Source organism: Cimex lectularius, unplaced genomic scaffold (assembly GCF_000648675.2).
Source record: "Cimex lectularius strain Harlan isolate CLEC.00 unplaced genomic scaffold, Clec_2.1 scaffold11, whole genome shotgun sequence".
In the NCBI taxonomy this organism is placed as follows: domain Eukaryota; kingdom Metazoa; phylum Arthropoda; class Insecta; order Hemiptera; family Cimicidae; genus Cimex; species Cimex lectularius.
Window position 1 is genome coordinate 561052 of NW_019392673.1, and position 20890 is coordinate 581941.

At 34.0% G+C, this 20890-nt stretch overlaps 2 protein-coding genes across 2 annotated transcripts in view; one reads left to right on the forward strand and one right to left on the reverse strand.

Annotated features, from left to right (window-relative positions):
• Positions 1–20890, reverse strand: part of LOC106669444 (histamine H2 receptor-like) — a 153138-nt gene that overhangs the window by 114558 nt on the left and 17690 nt on the right. The window contains exon 2 of the mRNA XM_014398931.2: positions 1291–1327. The gene's annotated coding sequence lies outside the window, so the exon portion shown is untranslated. The remainder of the gene's footprint in view (positions 1–1290; positions 1328–20890) is intronic.
• The window catches only part of LOC106669446 (phytanoyl-CoA dioxygenase, peroxisomal-like), a 116419-nt gene that overhangs the window by 65766 nt on the left and 29763 nt on the right, over positions 1–20890 (forward strand). The gene's annotated exons all lie outside the window — the stretch shown is intronic.

Consider the following 20890-nt stretch of genomic DNA (forward strand, 5'->3'; position numbering starts at 1 on the left):
TTTAGATTGGTTTCATTGATGAAACAATACATTTCAGAACAAATTAATTTTTTTTTTTAATTAAAAGAATGATTTTAAGTCAAGAAGATCTCGCCCAAGCAGATGCTTTGGCCTACGACAAAAGAACCTTTACATAACCCGAGGCCTACCATTCAAGATGCACTACAGTGGTTTAGGACAACCGGAAGTCACGATCGAAGCGTTAGTCTCTTGACGTCCCGTATCATGCTCTCTACTAGTGGAGAGGTATCGAGAAGTAAGAAAACTATTCCAAAATCAACATTTATCTTGAAAACTTGAACAATGTGGACAGAGAACAAGTACCGATTTGGTTAGTGGCAATCATATCACCGGGTCCATGAAAAGACGTGGAGAACGTTTTGCTTCATGTGCCACGTGTGAATGGCCAAAGCTTTTTCAAAGATAGTTGTGGTATCGGAAGGAATCGACGTCTACACTAGGACCGAAATCAACCAGAATCTTTGACTGCTCTAAGGCACCTTGAGGAAATTCTTCTAGCTGTGTTCCCATTCGCTTCAATTATTAGGGACAAATTCGTATTAATGCATGATAATGCTGACCGCATGAAGTTGTCACCCATTAATTGGAGGATGTAGGGATTACCACAATGAAGTGGCCAGCACGTTCTTCTATTTGTGGGACATAATAAAAATATGGGTTACATATCATTAGTCGCCTCCAACAAGCGTTGAATAGCTTCAAACCCATGAAGAATGTGATTCTGTTACACAAGACGAAGTCGCTTTTTTACTCGATACCTAGGAGACTTAAGGCTTAATACGCGTTATTAAGAGCGAAACTAGGTAATAAATTTTCATCTATCATTAAATGATTTTCCGATGTTTTGGTGAGTTTTCTTTCAAACCATCATAATTAAATAATTGTTACTAAAGCTCAAGTATCAGATCTCGTTTAATTTGGTTTATATTAAAATACGTATGTTTTAATTAATATAACGATAAAAACACATAAAGTTTGAATAAACCACAAAATACCAGTGTCAGGTTTTTGTCTTTGAGGGTATTTCAAAATGAAAAAAAGCATAAATGAGATGGAGCAAATTGGTCGATAAGCCTATTTCATTCCTCTGACCTTTGTTTACAAGATTGGCATTTAACTGTCAAACTTTAAGGTTGATAAAATACGGCGATAATGCCAGAGTGTAAACATAATTATGCACATAACTCGTTAATATGTTGAAGTGTAGATTTTAACAGAGCTTATTGACCTGGAATAACAAAAAAATTGATAATAATTTTATTTACTCACGTTCTATATTTTTTCAATTATTTATCCGATCCATGACCTGAAACAAAATATCGATTTTGATTAATCAACGAGAAAACACAAATTGAACGAAAGTATAAAGACAGATGATGTTTTTAAGATGGCTTTAAAGTCATCAGCAAGTACAGCCAGAGGATCTTTCCTCCGGAGAAAGAGCCAGTTTGGCCTTGCGTGCACACTACCACAATAGATACTTTATCAAGTGAAAATGCCTAGACATATTCATTATACTAAAAAGCACCGGGACTTAGCAAATTAAATATTTTAATGTAAGATTAAATTAAATAATATTTAAAAAATTAATAATGCAAATTGTTTGTCATTACTGATTTGTTTTTATCGTCTGTCAGGGTTTTTAAACTTCAAGCTATGAGCTCAAATCTACTTACTAACTGTACACTTTTCATTAGTGATGTAGTTTTTTAACTTTTCTGTAATTAGCTTCGTCATTACCGGACATTTTGGTCAGCCTATCCACACTGTTTCGGTCTGTCATAAATGTGTGATTTTTCCTTCAGTCGAAACTCTTGACTACATACGTCAGCATGTAATGCTTGTCAAATTATTATTTCCTGGCGAATTCTACGCTTAAATTGTTGAGAATTATTTTTTTTCCTGTATGGAAAACATAAAAATTGAATGAATTTTCGGTCTTCGCCACATTAGGCTTGGCCAAGGAACCGTTTTCTTTTCACCATTTTCAGCCTCCTTCCTCCATATGAATTATTAGTGGATCGTTAAACGAGCGCTTTAAAGGCGAATCACGAGGAGGAACGTGATCTTTGAAAAAATCTCTCTCGACTGACGGGCATGGGACCTAAGTATCAAAAAGACTGACTTGGCTAAGTTTCTTGTAATGGAAACTAAACCCGAGGCTTAAAATTGCAAGATTACTCGTTCCCACTTGACATATAAAATGGGTTCTTTTATTATTAAGGACTTAAGTTGGTCTTGCAGGACTTCGTGCCCAATAGTGAAAACCAATTAAAGCCAATGAGATTTTAGTTTTTAGTGTTTCAAAATAAACTCTCTCAATCTTTATCTCACTTTCGCAACTCTCTTCTCGCTCACTTCCTTTCTTTTTCATTCACTCTCCCTCTCTCTCTTTTTTCTCCTTCACCCCATCTATCTCTATCTGTTTATCAATCTACCTCTCTATCTAACACTTTATATCTTCATGTTGGTCTCTCTCTCTCCCGCTCTCTCTCTCTCTCTCTCTCTCTCTCTCTCTCTCTCTCTCTCTCTCTCTCTTCCGTTCTTTTTCATTCACTCTCCCTCTCTCTCTTTTTTCTCCTTCACCCCATCTATCTTTATCTGTTTATCAACCTACCTCTCTATCTAACATTTTATATCTTCATGTTGGTCTCTCTCTCTCTCCCGCTCTCTCTTTCTTTCTCTCTCTCCCGCTCTCTCTCTCTCCCCGCTCTCTCTCTTTCTTTCTCTCTCTCTTTCTCTCTTTCGCTCTCTCTCTTTCTTTCTCTCTCTCCCGCTCTCTCTCTCTCTCTCTCTCTCTCTACCTATTTTATGTTGCTCTTTAACTCACTCTCTCACTATTTATGTCTCTATAATCCTTTCCCTCTCTCCCCCTCTCCCTCTTTTTCTCATTTCTCATCGAAAATTATTTTCCGGTGTTCGAGCCTGACACTTTCATGAGTGCACACCAGAATAATCTGTGCCGAGTGTCATTAGTTACCAGGACCGTGTTGTATACTTATGAATGTAAAACATAAAATTACCATGCGTGTTAGAGTTAGGGCGATCCAAAAATCAGGAAGGGTCCATTTATAGCCCGGGCGCGCGTGTATGTGTGTAAGAAAAGTAGAAAATTATTTTAAAAATTAAATTTGTTTGATTTTCCTCGTAAGGACGTATTCAACAAAATCAGATAAAGATAGACTGGATAGATGAGGTTGAAATTACCTCGGTCTGTTCCACTTGAACTGGTGAAATTAAAGCGTTCATTCAAATCTTGTACTTTTTCCGTGCGTGTGATTTTATTTTTAACAGAAGGTTTCGGTGATTTTAAGCCGATTTAAAACGTAGGCAGACAAGGTTACACGCAAGGGCATATTTTATGCCAGACAACCGACTTCCGCGAGGTGTTGGTTCAATGTAGTGCAGGAAGTACAGTGCAGATCGCCTTCGTCTTACAAATCAAACAATATTTGCAAAGTTTTGCAAAGCCACTTTCCCTTTTTTTTTTTTAATTTCAAAGTGGAGAAAGTATTCAAATCGTTAATACCTGTAAAATACACTAAGATATTAATTAAAGGTAAAAGGCGCTCTGGTCTCCTCTTTTCATAGAAAGGTAAGAGGATGTATAGAAATTTCTTGTTTATATAATGCTCGTCGGGTTTTTATGCCAATCTTCGAAAGGATCTCCTTTGTAACTTATTTCTTGGGTGTAAAAAATTGTTTACTAAGCCTTTTTTTCGCCGGGCTTTAACACTCATGATTAACTGTTGCTTATTAAATAAAAAACAGAATTGAGGAAATATCTAGAACACAAAAAGAAGCGGGTATCTCACCATGGGTTTCAGATGGTAATAAGATGGGTTTGGATGCGTTTTGCCGAGTTGATTCCTTTCAATGGAAATTATTTACAGACGACATACGACTGCGAAATCTTTATTATTGATCTAAAATTGAGAACGCGATTAATTTAAACCCGTGACATTTCTTTGAGCCGACATATTTAATTTATCATATTGATAAAATCGTTGGGTTTTTTACAAACATTTTTGGGAAGTATCATAACGCCTGAGCCTTTAAAGCGGGTTCCTTTAATCTTTTTTTTTTTTTTTTTATCAAATCCGCCTCCTAAAAATTCGCTTTATCAACGAGATTAGGATGTTATTTAAATCTGCCGCAAATTTCACTTTTCCGTTTGATTTAATCTTTCTGACTCCCATACTTCTTTGCCACAAAAGTTGTGTTTTATTAACTTCGTTTAAGCCAGTAAAACTGTAAAGACTAACATTAAACTACTGCTCGTTGTTCGGTGTTTTTTGTATATTTTGAGGGTTTTTAATTTTAAATTCAAAAGATGGTTCTATGGTATTATGTTCTCGAAAAAAGTATACAGAGGAAAAAACCCCCGAGAGATACTAAAACACCTTTATGTGCCCATTATATTCTTATTCATGAATAATTCATAATGTTTTCGGTCTAAAATAAACATTGCCCATAAAGAAACTTTTGTCTTATTTTAATATTTGTCGAACACTTTAACAAAATGTAAAATTATGCAATAATAATTCAGTTGCAATAAATGAAAGCCCTTTGTTAATTTTAATTCTAGGCTAATTAAACGACTCGAATAAACAAAAAGTACAATTTTCCCAATTAATGTGTTTTAGGTTGGGGGATACAAATTAAAATTGTTTGGCTTGACAATTCAATTTACTGGTTAAAATTCAGATATCATCGAACTGAAATTATTTTGATTCGTGCAATATGAAATAGAAAAAATTTGAAGTGGATTTTAAATATCCTCTTTTCTTTCTCTATCTCTCTCACTCTCTCTTTCTCTCTCTCTCCCTCTCTCTTTCATTCACTCACTCCTCTATCATTCTCTGTTTGTCTATCTATCTGTCTAATTATTTCTGTATCGGTCTGTCTATTTATCTGTATAACTACATACCTCTTTCTCAGTATGTCCTCACATTTGCTACCTCTACAACTGCTTTCTCACCGTTTTTTCACACACCCTAAATCAATCTCCATCACTTTATCTCTCCCCCATTCTCTCTCTCTCTCTCTCTCTCTCTCTCTCTCTCTCTCTCTCTCTCTCTCTCTCTCTCTCTCTCTCTCTCTCTCTTTCTCTCTCTCTCTCTCATCTCTCACTCTCTCCATTTTCCTCTTTCCCTCTCTTTCTCTCCCTTTCCCTTTCTCACCAAATTTTTATTATTTCCACCTCTTTACAAACACTTTTGTAGAGTTGATGATGGGTATTGGTCTGCGAAACTGTGAACTCGTTTTACAAAAACTCTTTTGAAAACCTTTTTTTCGAAATCTCTCCTTTCCTATTCATCAATAGTTGTTGAAGATAAGAGTGGCCAAAGTTGTCCAAGTTCTGACACTATAAATTAAACCTTATACATTCTTTATTTTATTCATTGGTCATTTTATCTATGTAACGACGGCCTAATCGGGTTAACTAGATCTTAGTTTTGTAGTACAATTGTTCCAATCTAATCTCTTCGTTTCTTGATGAAATCCGCGAATACCTTAATTAAACCATTTTCCGTAACCACTTTCCTCATCTGAGCATGGGCCTTATAAATTGGTATTGTTCAAAACAGATTATTCACTAACCTCCTCCCCTTCTCGATATTTAATGTTTTAGAAATGGCTAAGTTAGTTGGAAGCATGACTTGATTAAAATGAAAATACTGTTAGGGAGAGTGTCCAACCTAATTATTTCGAGGTTTCACTGCGATAACAATGTTTTTCAAAAGACTACCTGAACTCGAAAATAAGGAATTTTCACAAGAAGAGTTTATTGAAGAAAACACAAATTTACCTTTAAGTTTGTATTTCATTAAAAAAAATCAAATACTTGAAATGCGTTGGACTTGACAATACTATTTATTAATGTATTTCTCAAGATCATCGAGGTAACACTATTGCAAGTAACATAACTTTACTTTCACATAGAAGAGGAGAGAGAGAGAGAGAGAGAGAGAGAGAGAGAGAGAGAGAAAGAAAGAGAGAGAGAGAGAGAGAGAGAGAGAGAGAGATAAAGGTAAAAGCAAGGCTTAGAATAAGCACATAGAGAGCAAGAAAAGGAGGTAGATAGATAGATAGATAGAGAGAGAAAGGGAGAGAGTAAGAGAGAGAAAGAGAGTAAGACAGAGAGAGAGAGAGAGAGAGAGAGAGATAGAAGAGAGATGGCGAAAAAGAGTGATGGTAGGAGAGTTTTAAAGAATTATGAGAATGAAGTTATGGAACATAAAGTGTGAGGATAAGTACAAAAAAATAGGTAAAGCGCATAAGACCGAGGGAGATGAATAGATACGTAGAGATAGATATATAGATAGACAATTATATATATTGTAGATGGAAGTCCTGTGGTAAAATCACAAAGTACTCATGGTTCAGTATGAGCAATGGAAAGTATGTCAACTTAGCATGTCCAAAGGTAGACTATCAAAAAAAACACTCAATATATTTTCAGATAAAGAATTACATCCACTTTTGTAAGTTTTCAAGTTTCAATTATGCGAAATTTGTGTTAACATTCGGAGCCTGTTTTCCGTATATGGAATACATGAGGGTAAATTTAATGGAGATTATATTCTACATACGAATGGAAATGTACTTGTTTCCATGTTAATTAAAAACCAGAATTATAAGGATTCTTGTTAATATTTATTATGTTATTTCTGTGGTTGTTTTGTGTTTAATAACATTTAATTTATCTATTATACCGAATTTAATTACCGATAAAATTTCAAGGATAATGAGTAGTCATTATATTGCTAACGTTTCAGGGTTCCAGGAATAAAAGGTTTCGTATTTCGACAACAGTCGATAATTAATTCATGTGAAATACGCTGTGGCCTAAATCAAGCAATTTCATACTCGGCCCACATCCCGTGGTGTATAAATCTCGAAATCGGAAATAATGTTATTTCCATTTTGATCGCAAGCTTTTAGAAGCTCGGTTTAGATTTATTCCGGTTAACGCTTTAGATCAATGTGATCTCAGGACTTGGGATAAGCGCCGATTTGAACGCTTATAAAAAGGATTTTTCGCTCGATTTACGAACATCGGGAAGGATTTACGCGCATCTACAACAATTCACTCTCTCTCTCTCTCTCTCTCTCTCTCTCTCTCTCTCTCTCTCTCTCTCTCNGGTTTTAATACCATGCCATAATAATACTGTGTTTTTTATTTTTAACTTTAAATTTTTTCATTTTGTAAATAAAGTATATCTATCTATCTATCTATCTAAATCACTTTTCTCACACTTTATTCTCGCTCAATCTCTCTCTCTCTCTCTCTCTCTCTCTCTCTCTCTCTCTCTCTCTCTCTCTCTCTCTCTCTCTCTCTCTCTATCTCTATCTATCTATCTATCTATTATCTATCTTTCTATCTATCTTTCTATCTATCTATCTCTATAATTCTTCTATTACTTTCTACTCACCGATCTTTAAAACACTCTAAATCACTTTTCTCACACTTTCTTCTCGCTCAATCTCTCTCCTTCTCTCTCTCTCTCTCTCTCTCTCTCTATCTATCTATCTATCTATCTATCTATCTATCTATCTATCTATCTATCTATCTATCTATCTATCTATCTATCTTTCTATCTATCTATCTATCTCTATAATTCTTCTATAACTTTCTACTCACAGATCTTTAAAACACTCTAAATCACTTTTCTCACACTTTATTCTCTCTCTCTCTCTCTCTCTATCTATCTATCTATCTATCTATCTATCTATCTATCTATCTATCTATCTATCTCTCTCTCTCTCTCTCTATCTATCTATCTATCTATTTATCTATCTACCTATCTATCTATTATCTATCTATCTACCTACCTCTATCTCTTGTCCCCTCATTTACTCACCCTTTTCATACTTTGTAAAACTTAATAACTTCTTCCTAAAAAAATTTAAGAAGACCGAAAGAACATTTAATAGTTCTTTTAGACTTCTTAAATATTTTTTTTCATCTCTCTCTCTCTCTCTCTCTCTCTCTCTTCTTTCTCTCTCACTCTCACTCTCACTAACTCTTTCTTTCTCTGACAACCCTACTCTCTTTAATCTCTTTCAGTTCTATTAATTTCTTATCCCCAATTTCTCCTGCCTTAGTAATTCCTTTTTCACAAACACTTCACTCAATTGCTTTCTCACAACCTCTCTCTTTTATATTTATAAAAATATTCTACTGTTGCCTTTTTTATCAATATATAATCAACATCTTAATATCCTTCATGTCCCAACCGTTTCAAGCAAACTTTCTCTTCCTCTTAAATTTATCTATTCTGACAAACCCGTCTATGTTTTAATCTATTTACCTACAACTCAATCAGACTGAAGATGACAGAATTGCAGTGTAATCGGACCTTTCGCTTACATCATCTGTTCATCGATCGCACGTTCTTAATACTAAATCTATATTCTAACCAACAGCTTCCGGCTCATGTCTCAGCCCGGATCATAGGCAATTAATCATTGTCGACGCCGGGTCACGAGGTATTGTTCCCCCTTTCAACTTAACAAGAGTCCCGGCGCTTTTCAAGGCTCCGACGGCACTTCCGCTTTCACAGAAATGCCTTTCATCAATCTAATAATTAACAGGCGTATTGGTGTGTTGCTTTTGACTTTTATGGCAGAATTAAGCTACATTCATGTCACAAAACGGTGCAAATGAAACATCTAGATTGGAAGATGGACTAACTTACTCTGTCGCCCTCACAGAAACAGAGGATTACAAAACGAAATTACAAACGTTTCCGGCACTGTGTACCGATTAATATATCGATGATCTAATGACACAAAATAAGCCTATAATTAACACCTCCCCATGTTGAGATACGTAGGCCGCGTTGAATAATTCAACATCGGGTGTCCTATGAAAGCAATTATAAAAGTTTACCTCCTTAAAGATGATTGGTCCGTTATAGCATTTAAAAAAAACTAAAATCACGTCAGCTCTCTATTAATAGAAAAAAGTCACCTTTTATTAATTAATCACCTTGCTTACGCGCCAGTTCCTATATCAAATACATCCTACGGATTAACCCACTTGTCTGACTTTACGAATAACGGCTATTTTTAAAACATTTTTGTATATATATATAGTATATGTTTTTGTGTGTATATTTATATATATATATATATACACGTGCTATTTTTGTATATATGTATTTATATACATATTTGTATATAAATATTTTGTATATATGTATATGTATATATGTATATGTTTGTATATACAAAAATAGCACGTGTTTTTAAAAAAGCCGTTATTCATAAAGCCAGGCAGCGGGTTAATCCGTGTGTGTGTGTGTGTGTGTGTGTGTGTGTGTGTGTGTGTGTGTGTGTGTGTGTGTGTGTGTGTGTGTGTGGGTGTGTGTGTGGGTGGGTGTGTGGGTATGTGTGAGTGAGTGTGTGTGTATTTTTAAAATAAATTCGTTATAATATATTATTTAAAACTAACGCTAAAATAACGCTTCTCTTAAAATTGGTATAATAGAGGAATGGAAAACTCATGTCTGTCATCAATATTAATATTATCACGTGAAAGTTTAAAAGGTTGTTTAGTATGGTTTACACCCCACTTTTCAGGAAAAGGACACAAGGCTATTAAATTATAGTACTAAAATGAATTATTCAATCTAATTTCCAGCCGTTTTGTTTGATAGGAATTCGCGTCAGACCACAATACAACATGGGTCGATTATTAACATTTTTAGGCGTGGTGTGCAGAAGAAAATTCAACAAAACTCGGAAGTAAAGTACGAAATATAGTAAAATGTAAAATGTAGGTTTTTGTTTGTTTATTGGAGGGACGGGCTAGATGAAAAACATTCTTGTATCCTCGGTGCTTCGCTTCACCACTTTGAACTTATTCAGCTCAGACGAAGTAGTTTTTGGGATAAGTATGCAAGTATTTCTTGCGAGGGATAAAAATAATTTGTTAAAGTTCAATTTCACCTGAATTCCCATCTGTAAACATTTTAGTGATATTCTTTTTCACCCTGTCACCGATTAAACTCACTAATATTTCAATGATTCTGTCTTTAAAAATATAAATAAAATTATCCTTCTTATGTAAGGTTCGGCTAAATACGCAGCTTCTCGGCCACTTGAGCTACGTGACTTCGATCCTCTCGGGCACCAACTCTCCATTTCAACCTACAACCGTTTGAATTTTCCCTCTTTTTCGTCGTGGGTTCGAATCACGCTCGTGATACTGAATTTTTTAACTCAACCAAGACCGTAAATAAAAAGAATAATTAATTGAAAGAAGTAACTTGGTCAATTAGACCACTAAAACATAAAAAATATATAAAATTGTTGGCCAAATTAACGTTGAATATCGTGTTTTCGCCATTGACTCTTAGTGAGAGCATAAAATTCATATTTATGTTTTTAGTCAGTTTAACGAAGCAAAAATAATTTTGTCGTTACCGATCATTTTGGTCTGCCCATCCTCTCTGGGTTGATCTGTCTAACGCGTTTCGACACTTAGCCATTTTAAGTGTGACAACGACACTAAAAAGAAAAGGACGGACGGGAACAATAAAAACATTCAAAATTTTCAACAAGAACAATAAACGACGTTAACGTCGATACACGCACCCACTCCTCATTATTCTTACAAAAGAGACTTCCCAGAAATCACACATACACAATTAAGATGGTGAAATGCTGAAAAGCGAGAATAGTCAGACCAAAATGGTCCGTAACGACTAAATTACAGGTTTATCACCCAGTTTTGGGCTGGATACCGAAGTCCTTATTTGCGTGACCATTTTCGCAACATTGAACGACCGAGGGTGCGCATGGCTGGGTTAAGTTAGGCTTCCTTAGGTTAGATAAGAATGATTTGGATTAAGGATAAGTAGGGTAAGTCTACTTTGAAATATTAGATGAATGTGTAGGAATGTGGTCAAACAGTTTTTTCTTTTTCGTTTGTTCCACAAATCGTGGAAAGGTTTCACAAAAAGAAAAAAGGTGGGTTTAGGTTAGGCTAGGTTGGCTAGGGTTACGACAAGGTTAGGCTACACATCTATGACTCAGTGTTATTTCGTTCAAGCACATAAATGTGCTGAGAGTTGTAAGAATACTGTATCCAGTAAGAAAAACAAAAAATCATAAAAGCCTCATTGTTTTCATATAATTTGTTTTTGTGTTTAAATAAGAGAGTTTTCTACTTCAATTTTTGTTTTATTGGCTACAAAAATAAATTTTAAAATTTTTATTTTATGTTTAGAGCACAAATTCTATTTAATATGGCTTTATTATAATGGATAATAATTTTAAACAATTTGTCAACTGGGCAGATATGTATTGGAACCTTATGAGCAGTTTCTGATTATCCTGGTCCATCCATTCTCGCTGAATTTATCATTTTTAACTTTAATTCAGTGAGAAACTGCAAACAAACGTGGAACAGATCAACAAAATAGTTTATGTCAAAAAATACCATTAGCTAAATTCCCTGTTATATTTAAATATATAAATGTCACTCATTTTCATTAATTCATCACATTCTAAAAATATGAAAATAACATTAAAATGAAGTTAAAATAAATTAGTAGAAAAGAATTTAATGTCGTAAACATCAAGACGGTTATTTATCGATTAGTGAAAGTGAAATGAATTGAAATTTAAATATAGTTTTCAACTAGCAATAATCGCATCTTACAAGAGGAACATTCTTGCTAATGGATCCTAGGAGGCGAAAATAAAAATATTGTAATTTATATTTTTTCCATTTTGTGCGTTTATTTCTAATTTATTACATACCAGTCGATTTATTTTACCTAGGATAATAAGATAGGAAAATATTGTGTATGAACGATTTAAATGAGATCAGATATATAAAAAGTTACAAAAATGAAAATATGTTTTCAGTAAAGTAAAACAATTCGGATTTGTTTTAAGCACATTTTAAAGCCCTTACAAAAAAAATTTTATCGAATAAATATAGACATTTCTAGGCTGGATCAGCCAGGGACATTTTCTTCTCATTCTCCTGTTTTCCACTCAAAAATTTCATAACTATGGGTGTTTTGGGGTAGAAAAACTATTTCCAAATTGGTTTCTTGCTAAAAAAAATATTTTAGCCTTTTTTAGTACGTCGCGCGGCTGGAATAATTGTATTGCATTTCAACAGATAAAAATTGCTTCTTTTGGGGTTTTTAGGTTAAATCATTTTTTAGCAAGAAACGAATTTGATAATAGTTTTCCGCACCAAAAAAACCCTTGAATACAAATTTTTGGCAATATCAAAAAAATATTTTTTTTTCTCTAATTTGCTTTCCTTTTGTTTAGGACGTATTGGAAAATTAAAAAATATGCGATAAATTTAAAATCACCGTAGTGATCTGCAGGATACTTTACACAGGCATAGAAACCTACAAATTGCACGTAAAAACACAACTTTGTCCTCCGTAAATAAATTATAACTGGATAAATAAAATAAAACATTTGGGGAGTTTTTCATGATTTCATCCTTATTTTTCTCACGTATAGTGCCATGAAATTTAAACCTTGTTGATCCCAGCTAAAAGGAGAAAAGTTAAACTTTCTGGAATTGTTGAATTTGGATAAAATCCAGAAGTTATGAATTTTCAATATTTTAAAATAAAAATTCGTATCTAAGTATTGTAAAGGATACTTAAAATGAATACGAGTTTTTTTTTTAACAACTTTTTTTTTTGCCTACTTTACTGGAGTCATCTTTTCTTTTTTTTAACTTTTGTATATCTAATCTCACTTATAATAACTTTGAAATACATGCGCAACAGATACAGAAAAAATATATGATACTTAAAATGTTTTTATTTTCGTTTCCTAGTTCTCACTGGTTTTTAGCCAACTTTACCTGGAGCATCTTTTCGTTTTTTTAACTTTTTATATATCTTATCTCGTTGATAATAACTTCGGCATACATACACAATAGGCACAGAAAAATGTAAAATACTTACAAATTTTTTATTATAGGTTCCTAAGACCCCACTGGCTAAAACGGTTTTTAGCTAACTTTACAGGAAGCATCTTATCGTTTTTGTAATTTCTTTATCTATACATCTCATTTAATACAATACTGTATATGATTTTTTTATCTTAAGTTTTAAAAAAAATCGATGATTATATAATATATTGAAATAGTACAAGAAAGACAGAAAAACATATTTTAAAAATTTACTAAAATTACTCTTAAAAATTAAAAATATATTAAAATTAATTTAAATATATATAAAAAAAACTTTTATAAATAATTGTATTATGTTGGACAATCCGAATGTTGGAAGTTGGTATAGCAATTTCTAGAAACTGTTCTTACTGTTGGACTCTTGTCAAACTCCTTGTTTGACATTGTAGAAGTTCAACTTAATTAAAAATGTAAGATGCTGTCTGTAATAAATTTTAAATAGAGAAACGTCACAAATATTGCAATTGTGCAGGTTTTTAATTTGTAATTATATATATATCGTTTTAAATTTATTTAGTTCTATCAACGAACTACAATTCCTCATTATTGATATTTTGTTCCAAGCCCCACTGACATGAAAATTTTTTGTATACACAAGCACAACGGATCTTTATGACGGACGTGTTTTTGTTTATGTCCCACTTTAATATTTTAAAAAAAGTCACAGGATTGATAACTTTTCTATGTTGATCTGCATTGCTCCGTTTTCCTTGGATAGTTTTGTAAATATAAATTTGTTTGAAAAAAAGGTAAACAGGAAAGGTGGAAATAAAGAGCCGGTGATGTTACCAACAACGCATTAAATAAGTGGTTTGTACCGACATGGCTCACTGCTGTTCCTCAACGTTCAAATCGATGTCAGTATTTTTTTCCAGTAAAACGTTTATCCCGTACAATTTTACAACCGATTCCAAGAATTGTAATTCCGAATTTTACCGAATCGCTTTGCAAATTTAGGTATATAAAAAAAGGCTTAGTGAATAGTATGCTTGCACAAAACCGGCACCCTATAAATAGCGGCTTTATTTATTTTTCCCCCAATCCTCCCATCGTGTTTAATTTATCAACGGAAGGATTTATTCGAACAAAATCCGAAACCTGGAGGACAGACTGTTTACAAATATAAATTTAACGTTGCCGTTTTGCGTTACTTAGGTCCGACTTTGCTATGAAGGATTCTCAGAAGGGATGAGACCGTTTTGAACAATTCCCTTTTGATAAATCAGCATAATCGATGAGATCCCTTGCATCGTGTTTTCAACACGAAACTTTTCCCCCAAAGAACAAGTGGATTCTCTGTAATTTTAATCAAATCGCCTCGAATCTCTTTGGTCAAAGCCGGTGCTAATAAATTCAACTTTTCTTCCTTTTAAAATTGACCCCCCCCCCCATCGGCAAAATTCCAATTAAAAAAGTTAATTACAATAAATCGGGTAAATAACAATATAACTGCTGAACGAATTCAGAACGGAAAGCAGCTAGATTCGTGCGATTTTTCATTTCTTGTTGTTTTAATACCGTTAATCATCATTTCTACTTACATAGAAGGATAAGGTGTTTTCATCACGTAATATAAAAAGGATAACGCGTTTATTCATAAAGAAAAAGTGTTGATCGCTTCACTGTAAATTTTAAAAAAAATCGTTCTTGTGGTTTCAAAACCCATAATTCGTGCTCGCTTATTGTATGAATTTTAGTTCGGTACTAAGGTAGCCGAGGCAGCTCATAAAATTTGAATTGCGTTCGATGATGAAACAATAACTGAGCGCACTGCTCAAAAGTGATTCAAAAAGTTTAAAAAAAGCACTCAACCAAACAGAAACCATCACCTTTTGTTCGGTTTTCGCATAAATGGGACAGAATCATTTGGTGACAGCCAATGGTACAACCTCCTGGTACTGTACAGAATTAATTTTTCGTCGCACATGACAATCGGGTCAAAAAAACTTTGTGCCGTGAAATGAAAGGCTAAAATTTAGACGCTGAAGCTTCGTATCGTCGGTCAAGTCATGAGGAAGCCATTTGCTCAGTTTCCACATCTTCCCAAATCAATGTAAACTAGGACGAATGGTTTCATCGCTTAAGTTGAACACTTTGGCGAGATCCTAGCATGTTTGACTCGAATGAAGTTTCATAGCTTCCGTTAATTTGTCGACATTCAAGACAGAACGTTTACCAAAAGCACCAGACGGTCGTTCATCTTCAATCCCCTCAACCCAGAAGAAAAATTTTTGAACTAATTTCAGGCAGTTTATTGTGTCATCACCGAACACAGTGCAAATTTTGCGAAGTGCATCGCCCGCCGTAGTACCGAGTTAATGTTCATACAGTAAGTAGGCATGAATTGTGAGTTTTGAAAACACGAAGCTGCGATTCAATCTTGAGAAAAACGAATATTTGTATTTTATATTTTCTTTAAACTTTCTTAGAAATGAGAAATATCATTATAAAATTGATCAGAGACCTTTCACTTCATTTCTTCTTTTATCACTCGTCCAATTTAATAACGTGAGCATAAATAATGTTTTAACTTTTTTGCATTCTGTTAATCGTGATCCCGAAACCAGTACACTATGTATCGACCCTGGTGTCACAATGGAGAGTTTGGGATATCCTCCGTCAGGAAAAATTGTATCCTTACTCTTTTACGATATTTTACGAGGGTGCAAAGTTTGGAACTAAATCATCACCTGCAGCGAGTTGATTTTTCCCTCATCTACATCAATTCGGTGATTGTCTTCCCTCGTTCTTCGAGTGGAAGAACGAGTTTCCCTCAGCCTCTGAAGAAGTTGGAAAGTGTGATCTGCTAGAACGTCTCGATGTAAAAACGTGTTGGGTATTCTCTCCCTTCAACTGTAGCATTACCGTTGCAGTAACCATAAATGAATTGCAAATCAGCAAGATGTTCATTGGAAAACAAAGACATAATTTAAATCATCAACCAGAAAACATTGTCAGCTGATATCATAAAGCAAACTGATTGAATCGAATAATAAAGAACTGACACGAAACTCAAGAGCTAAACGAATTTCCTGGAAAAATTGAGCGTGCTCCCCCTTCATCGATACCAGTTATTTTCAACAAAATGAAAAATTTTTGGGCCTTACACAAGTGCAATCCAAAAAGGTGCGTATACAGCTGGAAGCTAATTGAATGGGGAACGTTTGACGGAATTTTCAAAACTCCAGGAGTTTGTAGTAACTAACAGTTAGCAATCCAACATTTTCAAAAAATTCAAAAGTTCAACATTTTTTTTTTAAATTTGTCGTGCAGAATTTTTTCATCAATTCTGCAATATAAATAAGTTTTCTTACAGAAAATTTAACGTGGGAAGAACCAGATTTTTCTACAGTCAGTAATTCTGAAGTTCATAATCAATTTAGGGGACCCAAGTCGAAAAAACCCTGAAATTACGTCTTTACCGTTGAGATTTGGACAGGGGTTTATAGGAAGTTTTTTGTTGCTTATGGTGAACACCTCCTGAAATTTTGGTCACTTGTCGCCAGTCACCCTATATGTATCTATTGTGGACCCCTTTATGGTTATATATATGGCCTTTACCTATAAGCGTAAGGACTTTCTTCGGTGCCTCTTCGCGCACCTTTTTTGGTGTGACAGTCCCAAAGGATATATCCCGATGTCCCTGGTTCTTCCTGCCACAGCTGACAATCGGCATGTTTCTGTCTCTGCTTTTCCCATTTTCTTAAGATGATAGCAGTATTCGACATAGAAGCCTAACTTTTCCTCAAATCCTGCCTGCAGAGAGTTTCTTTGAAGTCTGTTTTGAGACATTTATGAATCTCTTAGCTTACCCCATATTGGTGCAGTTTTACTCCATACATACTCGCAGATCAAAACCCAGCATTAACTCTAACGTTAATGATTTTAATTTAAAAAACCCTGACTGAAATAATAAAAGTTTTATTGAATATAAGTGAATAAAAAATATTAAGTAAACATTGTTACAGTACTGCATAGAGGTAGTATATTGAAAGCAATAAAAATTAAATTAAATTAAACAAAAAACCATAGGAATATGATCATTAAAAAAGGTTATATTATGATATTTTGAATCTATGCGGATAGATTTAATTCCCGAATGCGGGAATGGGTGTAAAATATAAATCCACGTTTCATGTTTATTCCACTAATGCTGGCTTAAATGGGAAAAATCTTCTTTTGTCTGAATAGAAAACGTTCCATTATTACCCATTATGCTTTCACACCGTCTCGGCTAAGCCGGAACGTTAAACACTGTATGTTTTAACGCGCGTTTTTTTCTCTTCGGTTATGCCAAAACAGGCTCTACCTAGAAATATAAAAATCTGGGCGGCTGAAAATATAAAAACAGAAAATACAAATAAAAACTTTTTCGATAATATTGAATGGCACGAAAGTATTTTATTGTTTATTTTATATCTCGCGATTTTCCCGTGGAACGGTACAGCAAGCGGGGATGAAAGAAGAACATCTACAACTGATTCGTTTGTACGCTCAAAGGCGGTGTTTCCGAATAATCAAGACAACAATTGGTTTTGAACTTAAGATAACAGAAATTAGGAAAGAGTAAGTAGTAACTTTTCTAATCAGCCCTTACTGCCCCTTTTGAAACAGGATGTGTGTTACTTCAAGACTATTTAAGGGGTTTTCAACTTGCTGAACTGTTCATTTCATGGTTGACAAAGTTTGTTACAAAAATCCTCTGTACTTTTCATGTAAACATGTTAAACCCTTATTTGCCTCTTTTGTGCATTAACAAATTTAAACGAGAATGCCTGGATAAAAAATTAATCTATTACAAAAATGTGTAAGTTTGAAGTCGCGTTTGCTAATAGTATAGGAAAAGAATGATTTATGAGAAAACAGTCGATTTCTGCACAAACTTGCCTCAAAATAAATGTCAAAAGAAGTATAGTAACAAATGTGTGGTGATTATTACTGACCGTTAATCAATAATGTGTCCAGACCGCATCTCACGATTTCGGAATAATAGTAACAAATAACGAAATCCTTATTTTGAATAGCTTTAGGTCTTGCATTTGGTGATTTGGGTGAAACTATGTGCTTTGTACGAGTACTAGAAGTCAGTACTATTGTCTCGGACTGTTATAATCTAAGCATGGACGATGCAACTATACAGAAAAAACGATAGCAGCAGTTGAAGTTTCGCCTTGCCTCTCCTTGTTTACAACCCAGACATCCTTACAAGCAAATGCGTCTTATCCAACAAATGGAAAATATTTTATTTATAATATTATATTTTATTGAGGTTTTTAGTGGAGATAAAAAAGTCAGTGTCACTAGCGGGATTCGAACCCACGATCTTCGGCTAGATACGCCGCTGCTCTACCACTTGAGCTATCGTGAACTCGATCCACTCGGACACTAACTTCCCATCTCAACCCCTCCTTTTGAATTTCCCTCCTTTTTGCCATTTTTCAAATGTCGTGTAATCTATTTGATTCTCGGTGACAGATGAAATGGCCACGGAGAGCTTTAGTGAAGGTATACTTCATTTTAACTTATTACATACTAGAGAATTTAGTAAGTTAAAATGAAGTATACCTTCACTAAAGCTCTCCGTGGCCATTTCATTTGTAGCTCATGTGGGAGAGCAGCGACGTATCTAGCCGGGGGACGTGGGTTCGAATCACCTCTCGTAACACTGACTTTTTTATCTCAACTAAAAACCTTAATTAATTGAAAGATATTAATTGGTCAAGCGGACCACGAAAACTAGTGAATTATATTTTCTTTTATAAACATTTATATACGTTATAAATAAAACATGTATAAACAATTTTATAAAGAACTTCATTTTACACGGATATTTTGAAAATTAAGATGTTACGGTTTATGAGACTATTTTTATCCTGGAAACCAAAAAACTGGGTATGATCTTTTTGATATAATAAAAAAATAACAATAATTCATATTTTGATTATAATAATGACAAAACTACTATCGTAAGTTTTTTATATTTTGTATAAATCTTCTTTTACTTATATAAACTTTTGTAACATATCAGTAATTAACATAGGCGGCACGTCCAATTTTTTTTAATTTTTAGGGATTTTGGCTTGTTTTGGTCAGATAATTTGTAAGAACGCCATAAAATCTGGTCGTTTTCATATACTAATCACTCTGATCTTGAATTTGAGTTAGGGTCGGTACTATTGTCTCTAATCGTTATACTCAAGTCTCGTTAGTTGATGAGAACATTTTCAAGCAGAACAACCGACTTTGATAAAATCGTGAAGAATACTTTAAAAAGACGAGAAATTTCAGAGCAGTATATCATAAGAAGCAAATGAAGGGGATGGTCTTTCCTCTCCCTGTTTATAACCAGACGCCCCACCATCCGAATACGGTCTTATGGAAGATTTCTTGAGATTATTGTGTTGTGAGATTATTCCATGTTGTTTGCTGGGTGATGATCATGAAAGTTGAATGATAAAATTGGATGGTTGGACGTTTGGGTTATAAGGAAGGAGAAGCACGACCATCAAATCAGACTTTAAATTTGGTCGTTACCGATCTTCCTGGTCTGCTTATCTTCGCTGTGTTGGTCTGTCAGACGTGTTTCGGCAATTCGCCATCTTCAGTATTGGGTTTAAATGTATAACTGATAATTTAGATGATCGTTAATGACCAAATTGCAGGTTTAGTTCATCACACCTCACAATCACAACAAAGAAATCTCACTTAAACATTTTGTATAGATATTTTTCATTTATAATGGCTTCTGTAACGTAACAGTAATTAAAACAGGCGGGAATGTCTAATTGATCCAATTATGTCTAACATACAAACTATGAGAGCAGTTCGTAAAGGATTATCTCGTCGGCTTGTTTTGATCGGATCGATCGCTACTCCATGTTTCAGAATTGATGATCTTTTTCAAACTAATCGTTATTCATAATTTCAAGGTGCCACATTTGTCGCCAGTTATTTTTACATCTCGTTCCACTTTGGGAAATTCACGTCTTTGCCAGATTTAATCAGAAATGTGATATGTAAAATCAGGAAATATGAGATGAAAGTGTTTATAATTTTCTATAAATAACAACCTTTACCATGCTAAAGAACCACTAAAAACCAGTGGGGATGTGTAACTAAAAAGCTATTTGGTTTGAAACTGATAAGATTTTTTGTTAGAATATAAAGTGGGTGTAAGTAAAATTTTTTTGTTAAAGTATTTTTCAATAAGCACGCTTCTTTTTAACGGGATTGTCTTTTCGTAAAGACTGCAAGAATAAAAGTGCTTTAACGGTAGGATTCAATAATTTTTTTTTTTTGGAGGATTCGATTCTCTGTTAATTCAGAGCACTTTTTGGTAATTATTTTTTACATTACGTTTTGACTTTATGTGTGGGATGAGGGAGTGAAGCTATTTTTAATTGTATTAAACCTTCTTGCGTCATCAAACTGTTTAAATTGTCAATCCGTTAGAAATGTCAAAAAGTAGGAAATACAATTTTTTTTTGTTTTATTCGCCTCAAATACAGGGTGTCCCAGTTCCTTATGATGAAACTCAGGGAATCGATTCTACTCTTCGTTTGGAGCAAAAAATGCTCAGGAGAAAATTTTCGTAAAGTTCCCTTTTTTTAAGATATTCGTCAATTTAGGTTTTTTCAACTTTTCACTACCTTACCACATAAAAACACTTAAAACTTCCAAAATGTTGAGACTACAACAAATCCAATTACACCATTTGAAAGAACGTTAAATTTGCTGTAAGATAGTTCTTTGCAATAATCTGAATGACATAAAATGTTAGCCAATATCAGTTGGAACATGCCAAAATTACAAAATTTTGGTCATGATTGCACGTTCTACTGAGGTTACAAAAAAATACCTACAACTTGTCAAATTTTCCCTCTTCTCGAATGCATAACT